This window comes from Talpa europaea (genome assembly GCF_964194135.1).
Source record: "Talpa europaea genome assembly, chromosome: 1".
NCBI classification, from domain to species: domain Eukaryota; kingdom Metazoa; phylum Chordata; class Mammalia; order Eulipotyphla; family Talpidae; genus Talpa; species Talpa europaea.
Genome location: NC_140073.1, coordinates 120,462,049 through 120,474,125, shown reverse-complemented (window position 1 = coordinate 120,474,125; position 12,077 = coordinate 120,462,049). Strand labels below are relative to the sequence as shown.

The following is a 12,077-nucleotide window of genomic DNA, read 5'->3' as shown; positions in this document are numbered from 1 at the left end:
AATTAGTGCATCCTCATTTATGTGTCTTTCATTTAAAATATAACCTTTAATTATATATTGAATGGGTGCAAGAAATATTAAAAATAGGAAAAAATAAATTTTTGATAGAAGTTTATAGCAGGTAACATGGAAATATAACTACTTTGTAATTCGTAACTTTTAAATTATATAAATCTAGAAACTGAATCAGAAGTTACTTTGGTACACTATTATAGTCCTGTTTTGGTACATTATTACACTTAAATATTTAAGCTAATGGATGACATAGAGTCAACTGTAAACATTTAAACTTATCTTGGTGATAATAAAGGTATTAATCAGATAGTATAAGAAAAATCATTATTATTTACCTCTTGCATTATGTTGAAATGACATTTAAGCCACTTACCAGAAATATAGTAGGTATTATTTATAGATCAGTCAGTTATAACAATTGCCTTTAATTTTTGTAACAATGCCATTTTGTAAGTGTGCCATGTGTTTTCTGAAATTAGAAATAATATGAATTAGACCAAATTCTTTTGAGATATACCATGTTAACAAGGAGACAGGGAAGTAATGTTTGAAATATAATGAGCATATTAAAATGTGCAAAGCTGAGTTTCAATAGAAATTAAAAGAATAATAAGGTTACAACAAAGCAACTACTTCCTTATATATGAATAATATCTTCAGCAACCAAAACTAATTGGTCTTTGAAATAAATGAGCTAATAAGTAGTTTAAAGATAGAATTAAGAAATGCAGATAATTGCTGTGTTCCTTTGAAGTAGTGAATGGTATTCTTTTTCATTTCTAAAAGGAAATATGCAAGCTATTTATGTATGATGAATTAATCTGAACTCAAAATTAATCATGCTTTTTTCCCCTCTTCTTAGCTTATTCAATTGTTAAGTATAAATGACTGGAATCAATTTTTAAAATCCCTGGAATTAAAATTGGGAGAGTGGAGGAGTATTAATGATAGTGCATTTGACTTTGATTGGGGCAAAAGTTCAGCTAAAGAATAATAAGAGTTTGAATTAAGCACTATAAATGTAAAGTTTATATTAGCAGGCTATAGTCATTCAGAAACATAAGAACTCAAAGTATCTATAAATTAAGATGTAGTCAACTTTTAATATAGCAATACAAGTTATTTCTAATGTCTGCATTCCCCATTCCTCTGCTGTCTCTGTTAATTATATTTGGCATTGCTTAATCCACTAAGCAGCTTAGTATCCAATTTTCCCTCTTTATTTTAAATTGTAGTGGGACATCAGTCAATGATGGAGATACACTCCAATTAAATTTGTTGTCCACAAGTTCATCATGAAGATGCAGATATATATCTAATTCTGCCTCTAACCAGTTATTAGATGTTCAGGGAAGGGCTGTCTGTTGAGATGATATTGGAGCTGACCTGAGAAGGGAAAGGAGTCTGATCTACAAATATCAACAGGAAAGAAATAATTTCAAGTAGAGGGAGAGAAAATGCAGAGAAAAAGAACGAATTTGAATGCTAAAGGGACAGAAAGAAGACCTGTGTGATTAGAATGTAGAGAACTTGGGAGAGTCCAGAATGAGATAAACAGAAAGGGGTCAGCAGGGATTGAATTCTGTTGACTTTTGTACCTCCAAGTTAGAATTCTACGTTTTGTTCTTAGGGCAATGAAAAGGGAAACCATTGAAAACTTAGTACTTTTTTTTTTTCATTGTGAAATATACATATCAAAGGGTGTGTATACTTCAAGAAAAGTGATGTTGCCTACATTACCAAATAATGCTGAAGCCAACATAATCCCTTCCCAACAGAGTTCCCCTCCCTACTTCCTGACTAGCCTGAATTTTATGGTTTTAATTTTCTAGAATTTCTAGTTATTTCATATACTACAAATCTGTGGTTTACTTTCCACTTTTTTGAACTATTAATATTGGATTCACACTGGATTCTTCTGTGACTTGCTTTTTAGCTCAATATTATATATTTGTACTTCACTTTTCATGATTATTTTGAGATTTTCATAATAAATAGAAATGGATAGACGATGGGGATGTAGATCTCCACAGGTTAACTTATATATGGAGGATGTAATTTTGCTCAATAATGTCTTTTAAAATCTTAATAGAAAAATGTAAAGACTTAAGTGTGAACAAGATTGGTGGTATTAATAATTGCAATGGTGTTTTCAGTCAAAGGGTCCTGGTCATTTTTCACCTGGAATAGTTACCATTTCCTCCTAACTGGTCCATATACTTACCACCTAAGTTATTATTCTTACACATCATATTGTCTCACACATTGTTGAAGCTGTGTTATTATAAATGATCATCTATCAACTAAGTTTTTGTTTTATTTAATAAAATATAACATTTTAAATTAATTAAATTTAACTCTTTAATTAAAGAAGCTATACTAAGTTGTTGGAAAATAAAGTTTGCTTCTCAGTGGGGAAAAAGATCACTTTATAGAAAAAATAGGTGATGGGAGATGATTTTGTAGTTATTTTTAGAAAATACAATCCTCCAAAATTTAGCAAATTAAGCTCCAGATCAATTTATCCAACATTTAGTTGTTGAAGATTAATTCACCAACTGGGCTGTTTTCAACCTTACCACATTTATTAATTGACCTAAAATTATTCATTCAGATTATTTTAAAGTTTACCATATATTTAAAGAACCACTGGAAATTATTTAAGGGTTTTGGAAATCCAGCGTTCTGGAGTCTCCAGACTCTTCCTTGCTTCTCAGTCTTCTCTTCCTATGACCTCCTCAACACTCCTGCACTAGTCTGCCTCTGGATTGCTCTTCCGTGTTCTCTCACTTTCTCATTCATTGCTGTGGCAGCTCTAGCCTGGGCTCAGTGTTGAATGCCTTTTCTGTTTTTTTTTTTCCTCTAGCAGAGCATTTATTCTTTTTTTTTTTTTCTTTTTTCTTTTTTTTACTTGGCACTCACACAGTACTTATCACATTGCTTATTTATATTATTTACTTTTTATGTCCCTTACTAGACAGAGGCACTGGAGGTCAAAGACAGTGTCTTGTTCGTCTTTATAGTACCAAGTTTGACTCAGAGTGGGGCATCAATAAATGTTTGACTATTGAATTACTTATGAGCCAAAGACATCTTGATCGCTTTTAGTGCAGGTCCAGAAACAAGATGAAATTTAACAGCAGTAATATAAATTTCATTATTTTACCTTAAATGATTTGTTTTAATGCATTGGAAAATGACTCTGCTTATTGGTAATTTGTATGAGAAAATTCTCATGGGATTTTGGTGAATGCGATTGTGATATTAATCATGAATTAAAAAAAAATAAGTTGTGGGACATATACACACAAGGTAATCTCTTCAGCTTAAGAAAGATGAAATCCTGCCATTTTCAACAGCATGCATTAAACTAGAAAGTATTATGTTATGTGAAATAAGTCAGAAAAACAAGCACTGTATGATTTCATTTATATGTGGGAGATGTAAAATTAATGAACAAGTAGAACAAATACAAACTCTTAAGACAATCAGAACAAAATAGTAGTTACTGGAAAGGAGGGGGGAAGAAGCTTGGGTAACTGGTAAAAGTAGTCAATTGAATGGTGATAGATGGAAGCTATACATACACACATACACACACACATATATCATACATATGCATAATGATCTGTGATGCTATATGCCTGAAATCTAGGCAATGCTATAAGCCAGTATTACTTCCATAAAAGAAAATTAAAAAATATGGCACAATGTTAAGCATGATAAGATCCCTGGAAATAATTTCATTCAGAAAATACAAAGAAGAGTGAAATGAGTGTCTTGGGAAAGACTGAAAAACTGTGAAAAAATGTTTTTTCAAATGATTGATATGCAATTATGTGGGCATTCTGCCAGTTGCTGAGTATGACTATTCTAATTATGCATCCCTTACCTGGAGAACTAGTCAGCTGGGCTCAGGGACCCACTGGTTCTACTGTGAGATGGACCTGAACCAAAACACCATTGACCACCTGATCTCCATAAGCTCCAACTCTGACTGGTGGACAAACATCAAAGTAACATTTAGGTCTCCCGGAATTAAGTGTCAGTTCAGAGCCACTGTCCAGTAGTCTCTGAAAAATCTCACTACTTCATTTTCATTTCATCAGCATACAGTTACTTCCATAAAAGATTGTAGGTTGCTTTGGGGAAGACTTGGAGAACACATGCAATTTGCAGCAACATGGATGGCGCTGGAAGGGATCATGCTCAGCGAAATAAGCCAAAAAGAAAAAGAAAAATACCGGATGGTCTCACTCATAGCAGGAATCTAGAAAACTTAAATAAGGGACCAGGAAAATGAATAACTATAAGAAAGCAAAAATCAAAAACAACAAAAAACTATGAACCAGAGACACTTTTTGGGGGGTGAGGGGCGGGAGGGGAGGGATTGGGGTCAGAATAGGGGGGTTGCAATTGTATGGGGAATATAAAAATAAAATTTATTATTTTAAAAAAAAAGATTAATCACATCAATTTTTGGCATTGTCCTGGGGTTCTTCATCAAGGGAAACTGACTTCCTGTCTATTTAAGGAGTAGTGGGTCTGTAAACTGGCTTAAATTTGTGAAGTTACTGTCATGACTGTGTTTTTATGATTCAAGTTAGACTTTTATTCACTTGGTCTAGAACTTTTCTGCCTTATTTCAAATGAGGCTTCTTAACTGTCCCACTTCTAGGAATACTTTGATCTATAATCCAATGGCACAGGTCTCTTTAGATCAGGGTGTTCTGCTTCCTGCTTTGACTCTGCTTTCATTACTGTAATCATTACTGTACCTTACCTTTGACAGTTGAGTGCTAACACTTAGCCCGTGCCATGCCAGCATCAGATTACTCCCATTGCATTTAGTTTTCCTAGTGCAGTGACTGTGGTTCTCGCTGTAAGTTGTTTTCAGAGAAGAGCATGATGGAGCTCTTCAAGAATGCCAGGACTTCCATCACAAACATATTCCTTAACATAGTGATGAAAGGTGTTTTCTGGATGGTCTCATTGTGGGTGAGCAGGTCTTTTTTAAAAAAAGTCTCATTATTATTTTTATTATAAAGCTAGTCAAATACTTTTACATATAAATACTTTTACATATAATACTTTTGAGAAATGTATTATATGTAATACATTTTTTTTTTAATAGAGGCATGTTTTTATTTATTTATTTGTTTGTTTGTTTTGTTTATACATGCACTGGGTACAGTCAGAAGCGTGGGAGGGTGAGAGAATTCACCAGAGCCAGAGCAGGGGGCAGAGCAGGCAGAAGGACCGAAGCACACTGCTGAGGGGAGCAGCGGGCGGCAGGAGAGGTCTGCGCGCCATGCGGGACCCTCCTCCCATGGCCGGGGAGCAGCCGGGGATCGAACCAGCGCCGCAGAGGCCGCGGACAGCCTCGCAACCCAACGCTCAACCGCTGCGCCACCGGGGAGGCCCATTTATATGTAATACATTAATTTTACATATAATACTTCTGAGAAATGGATTTGCTGGTTCAAAGCCTATTCACATTTTATTTCTTTCTGTCTGAAAATATATTCATTAATATTTTTTGTTTTTAAATTGTACTTTTTAAAATTGGGTAACATTGGTTTACAATCAATGATTCAGGGGTATATTATCACATTTTCAGATGTATTTTATCATACCACACTCAACGAGCATTAATGATCCTTCACCATAATCCACTGGGCTCCCTCCCCCTTTGCTCTTATCTCCTCACTCTCAATCCTGCAATTAGATATCCAGGGTTTGTTTGGGTTTGGCTTTTGTCTCTTCCGTCCAACCCTCCCCACTACTTTTTTATTCCACCCTTGAGTGGAATCTTCTGGTATTTGTCTTTCTCTTATTGACTTAATTATTTTATCATGGCAAACTTCTAGGTCCATCCATGTTTTCATGAATGGCAAGGGTGCATCTTTTTTTTTTAATAGCTGAGTAGTATTCCATTGGGTGTACATACTACATCATCTGTATCCATTCATTTGTCCTGGGGCTGTTTCTAAAATTTGGCTATTTTTGACAGTGCTGCAATGAACATAGGAGTGCATGTGTCCCTTTATATTAGTGTCATTGGGTAGATTACAAGTGGTGGATTGCTGAATCATATGACAGACCTGTTTTTAATATTGTGAAAAACCTCCAAAATGTTTCCATAGGAGCTGGACCATTTCACATTCTTACCAACAGTGTACATACAGGAGTTCTTTTTTTTTTCATATGTTCCTAACACCTGTTGTTTCTGGTCTTTTTTGTATGACCCATTCTCATTCTGTGTGAATGGTCCATATCTCATTGTAGTTCAGTTTTCATTTCTCTGATGGTAAGCAATGTTGAGCATTTTTCCATGTGCCCATTCAATTGGTCTAGAACTTTTCTACCTGTATAGATCAAATGAAAATGTAGAGGACTTCTTAACTGTTCCAGTGTATATTGCCATCTGTATGTATTCTTTTTTTTTTTAAAAACAACATGTTTTTTTTTTAAGATTTATTTATTTATACAAGAACCAGTGTACAGGCCAGATGTGCGGGAGGGAGAGTGGATTCACTGGAGACAGAGCAGGGAGCAGAACAGGCAGGCTGATGAAATATACTGCTGAGGGGAGCAGCGGGCGAGGCAGGAGAGGCCTGCTGTGCCATGTGGGATTCTCGCTGGCCAGCTGCAATCGAACCCATGCTGCAGATGCTGCGGACAGCTTCACAGTACGGTGCTCAACCGCATACGCCACCAGAGAGGCCCATCTGTATGTATTCTTGAGATAAATGTCTGTTTAACTTTTCTACTTATTTTTGATTGGTGTATTTGTTTTCATTGTGTTGATCAGTGATTCAAGTTAGACTTGTTGGATTTTTTAAAAAGATTTATTTATTTATGCATATAAGAACTGGAATACAGGCCAGAGGTGTGGGAGGTGAGAAGATACACCGCAAGAGTGGGGAACAGAACAGACAGATTGACTGAAATACACTGCTGAGGGGAGCAGCAGGTGAGACAGGAGAGGTGTTCTGTGCCATTTGGGTTAGCTTCCTGGTCGGGGATTGAACTCATGCTGCAGTGACTGTGGATAGCTTCATAGTGCTGTCCTTAATCCCTTGCACCACCAGGGAGGCCTCCCTTGTTGGATTTTTGATGTGCAAATATTCTCCTGCTCAGTAGGGTGTCCTTTAATTCTCAGGATTTTTCTTTTACAAGAGATTTTTAGTTCAATGCTGTCTTTTTTTTTCCTTGATTTTATTACCATTGCTGTTAGAGGAGGGAGAATCTTTCAAACATATTTTATGAGCCCAACATCACTCTGATACCAAAAGCAGACAAGGACATCTCAGAAAAAGAAAGCTACAGAACAATATACCTGAGAATTTAGATGCTGAGATACTGGAAAAAAAAAAAAGTAAGCCAGTCAAATTCAACAATATAATTAAAAGGTTTATACATCATCAACAAGTGTAATTTATTCTAGGGATGCAAGAGTAGCTCAACATAGGCAAATCAATCAATGTAATTCACCTCATCAACCCAAATATATTAATCATATTAAATACAGAGAAAGCATTTGGCAAGATTGAGCATTCATTTATGATAAAACTCTTAGTAAAATGGGCATAGAAGAGATATACCTTAACATAATAAAGGCCATATGTGACAAGCCCACAGCTGTTACCATACTCTGTTAAAATACTGAAAGCTATTCTTCTAAGAGCAGGTATAAGACAAGGATATCCACTTTCACCACTACTATTAAACATAATCTTGGAAATCCTACTTAGGCAAGAGAAAGTTATAAAAGGAATTCAAATTGAGAAAGAAGTAGTAAAGCTAGCATTGTTTGCAGACAACATGTTTTTATACATTGAAAGCCCTAAAAACTGCATTGAAAATCTATTGGAAACAATAACAGTACAATATAGAGACAGACTACAAAAATAAATTTCTAAAAATCTATTGTGTTCCTATAAGCAAACAATAAAATAGATGAGAAAGAAATCAAGAAAACAATACCATTTACAATCATATCAAAAATAAATAGGAATAAACAACAAAGCAAAAGATCTTTACAATGGAAGTTATAAGACATTATTAAATGAAATTGAAATGGAAAGAAAATGGGAAGATATTCCTTGGTCATGGATTGGAAGAAAGTACCATCCAAAATGGAAATCATACCCAAAGCAATATATAGTTTCAATGCAATCCTTATCAAATTTTCTATAGGCATTCTTCAGGGAAATGGAGAAAACATTACTGAAATTAATAATGTACCACGATGGACTGCAAATAGCCAAAACAATTTGACATAAATGAAGCATGGAGGTATCATGTGCTGAGGCTTCAAACTGTAATACAAAACTATCATAATCAAAGCAGTATGGTATTAGAATAAAAATAGACACACATCAATGGAATAGAATTGAGAGTTCAGAAATAAAACTACACTTTTATAGATAGTTAACTTATGGTAACTGAGTCAAGTATATACAAAGGAGAAAGATAAGTCTCTTCTACAAATAGTGTTGGTAAAATTGGAACAAAACTGGCCACACTATATGCAAAAGTACTCTAAATATATTAAAGACTTGGATTTAGAATTTTATGAAATCAGAATAAACAGAGGAGAATAGGCAAAATACTCCACAATATTTGCACTCAGGGATGCCTTTGAGTGAATACCTCTTAAGTGATGAATCCATTTTAACATTACAATCTCCCTAAGCCTTTGAATCACTTCTGCATTATACCAAAGCAAGACTGATTATTTCTTTTTTTTAAAGGTTTATTTATTTATGCATACATGAACTGGGGTGTAGGACAGAGGTGTGGGGGGTGAGAGGTTTCATCAGAGGCAGAGTGGGGAGCAGAACAAGCAGATGTACTGAAATACACTGCTGAGGGGAGCAGTGGGTGAGATAGAAGTCTGCTGTGCCATGTGGGTTAGCTCCCTGACTGGGTATCAAACTTGTGCTGCAGTGTCTGTGGATAGCTTGATAGCGCTGTGTGATTAACTCCTGCACCACTAGGGAGGCTCAGCAAGTCTGATATTTCTTACTTTCTTTTTTTTTTAAGATTTATTTATTCAGGAATTGGGGTACAGGCCAGATGTGTGGGAGGGTGAGAGGATTCACCAGAGATAGAGTGGGGAACAGAACAGGCAGACTGACGAAATTCACTGCTGAGGGGAGCAGCGGGTGAGAGAGGAGAGGTCTGCTGCACCATATGGGTTTCTCCCCTGCCAGCCAGGATCTAACCCAGGCTGCAGAGGCTGTGAACAGCTTCACAGTGTGGCACTCAACTGCCTGCACCACCAGGGAGGCCTGAGCCTGATATTTCTAACATGCCCCCTGCGGGCAATCTTTTTCTTCATATTTTAGCCAGTTGACGAACCATAGTGTTAGAGACCTTTTCAACCTCCTGAAATACAACATTAAATGCAGAATATCTGCTTAGTGAAACCTTATCAATAAATTCAGCCTGATGCAAAGTACTTTCCAACTTTATCTTACATCCTTAGTATCCGTTCCCATATATGTTTCTCAGATTTTTGTCTGTGAACTGGAATACTCAGGCAACTCTTTTGAAGTGTGGTTCACCTTATGGCCACCTTTCATATTTCACAAGTCAATAATATAGTTCCAGTCTGAATGAAGGCAAATTCTAGACCCAGGAAGAACTGATGTTTCAGCTTGAATCTAGAGGCAGGAGAAAATGGACATATTCAATGCTAGAAAGAAGTGAAGGATGGAGTTTGAAGAGAGTCAACTTTTGGCTCAGAAAAATATTTCAGTTTGCAAACATTTCTGGAGATTTGTTAAATACAAGTCATATTTCTTTAAGGCTAATTTGAAAATTTAATTTTTATACTAATTATTTAGAGAATGAAACAAATGCCTTGAATCATTAAGATTGATCCCTGTGTGCAGCTAGTTATCATTTCCTTTAAAAACCATTTATCCAACAATATGTGTAGGACATACATTATAAGAAAAACAAAATGTTCTGCATGGTGTTTTGCAACATGTATTGTTTCTTATAGGTTTGAAGTTCATAACCTTAAGGTTCACATAAAAATGAAAGTGTGATAAGTATTCTAAAAGAGCTTACATGGGACTAACAAAAGAACTGCACTAGAGGAAGAACTAGGTGAAAATATAAGATTTTCAAATTCTAAAGGACTCCGGTTCTTGAAAATTATGTAGGAATACAAATGAATTTGTTCTCTTTAATGCCCTTAGCTCATTTTTTAATTCTGTATTTAAAGTTGACACTTGAAGAAATGCTTACTTATATTTGGCAGCAAAACAACTTATTGTGAATAACAATGGAAATATGTTACAGTTATAAAATACCTAATTCATCATTTAGGCATACTTCTGTGTGTCTGAGAGATTCATATATTTTCTCTTTCAAACAAAAAGTATAGACATTTTTATTTCCTTAAGTTTAATAATTAAAAATATTAACTGAAAAACAGTTCTGGGATGTAACTGAATTAAAAAAATCTTTGCAATATTGGGTTATACTATTATTACATAATTTAAAGATGGAGCAGTTTTATTCATTATTGAATAGTTAGTATTGTCTAGTCAGATAGCAGCCTGTAAGGTTGGGGATTGGATTCTGTGATATCAATGACTGGAAATATTAAAATTCCAATATAGGATGGTGGATAATAAAGAGTGGCTATTTCAGCTAAGCTATGGAAACAACCCAAATGCCCAAAAACAGAAGATGTGGTACATATACACCATGGAATATTACTCAGCAATCAAAAAAGATAAACACATGCAGTTTTCAGCAACATGGATGGAGCTGGAAGGGATCATGCTCAGCGAAATGAGTCAGAAAGAGAAAGAAAAATACCAGATGGTGTCACTCATAGCAGGAATTTAGAAAACCTAAATAAGGGACCAGGAAAAAAGACTAATTAATACAAAGTAAAAATCAAAATCAACAAGCAACTATAAACCAGAGACACATTATGGGGGGCGGGGGAGCACCAGGAGAAGAAGGATTAAGGTTCAAAATAAGGGGGGGTGCAATTGTATGGGGAATAGAACCAAAATGAAAATGCATACATTATGCAAAAATGAAAAATGATGTAAGAATTATATAAAATAAACTTAAAAAAATAAAGAGTGGCTATTCCATCTTAGTCTCTGCATCGAAAACTAATAAAGACAGAAAAGTAAAACTTTACATGAGTCCAGGAAAAGTGGTACATAAGTTTTCTTCAAGAAAGACAACAAAATCTATATTCTTTAAAATTGATGAGAATAGCTTAAAAAACATGGTAAGACTCGGGATCTGACAAGATGGCCGGGCTGCCCCGCAGGATCATCGAGGAAACCCAGCGTTCGCTGGCAGAACCAGTCCCCGGCATTAAAGCAGAACCAGATGAAAGCAATGCCCGTTATTTTCATATGGTCATTGCTGGCCCCAGGATTCCCCCTTTGAGGGAGGGACTTTTAAACTTGAACTATTCCTTCCAGAAGAATACCCAATGGCAGCCCCTAAAGTACGTTTCATGACCAAAATTTATCATCCTAATGTAGACAAGTTGGGAAGAATATGTTTAGATATTTTCAAAGATAAGTGGTCTCCAGCACTGCAGATCCGCACAGTTCTGCTATCAATCCAGGCTTTGTTAAGTGCTCCCAATCCAGATGATCCATTAGCAAATGATGTAGCAGAGCAGTGGAAGGCCAACGAAGCCCAAGCCATAGAAAGAGCTGGAGCATGGACTAGGCTATATGCCATGAATAATATTTAAACCGATCTGATCATCAAGTGTGCATCACTTCTCCTGTTCTGCCAAGACTTCTTCCTTTTTTGTTTGAGTTTAATGGACACAGTCTTAGAAATATTACAGAATAAAAGCCCAGACATCTTCAGTCCTTTGGTGATTAAATGCACATTAGCAAATCTATGTCTTGTCCTGATTCACTGTTGTAAAGCATGAGCAGAGGTTAGAAGTATCATCTGGATTGTTGTGAAACGTTTAAAAGCAGTGGCCCCTTTCTGCTTTTATTCATTTCCCCCATCATGGTTTAAGTATAAAGCACTGTGAGGAAGGTAGT

General features: G+C 35.6%; 1 pseudogene across 1 annotated transcript; it reads left to right on the top strand.

Annotated features, from left to right (window-relative positions):
* The first annotated feature begins 11,277 nt into the window (after positions 1-11,277).
* LOC311176189 (ubiquitin-conjugating enzyme E2 N-like) lies at positions 11,278-11,770 on the top strand (annotated as a pseudogene). The gene has a single exon. The product of its transcript is annotated as a ubiquitin-conjugating enzyme E2 N-like (transcript).
* The last annotated feature ends 307 nt before the right edge of the window (positions 11,771-12,077 follow it).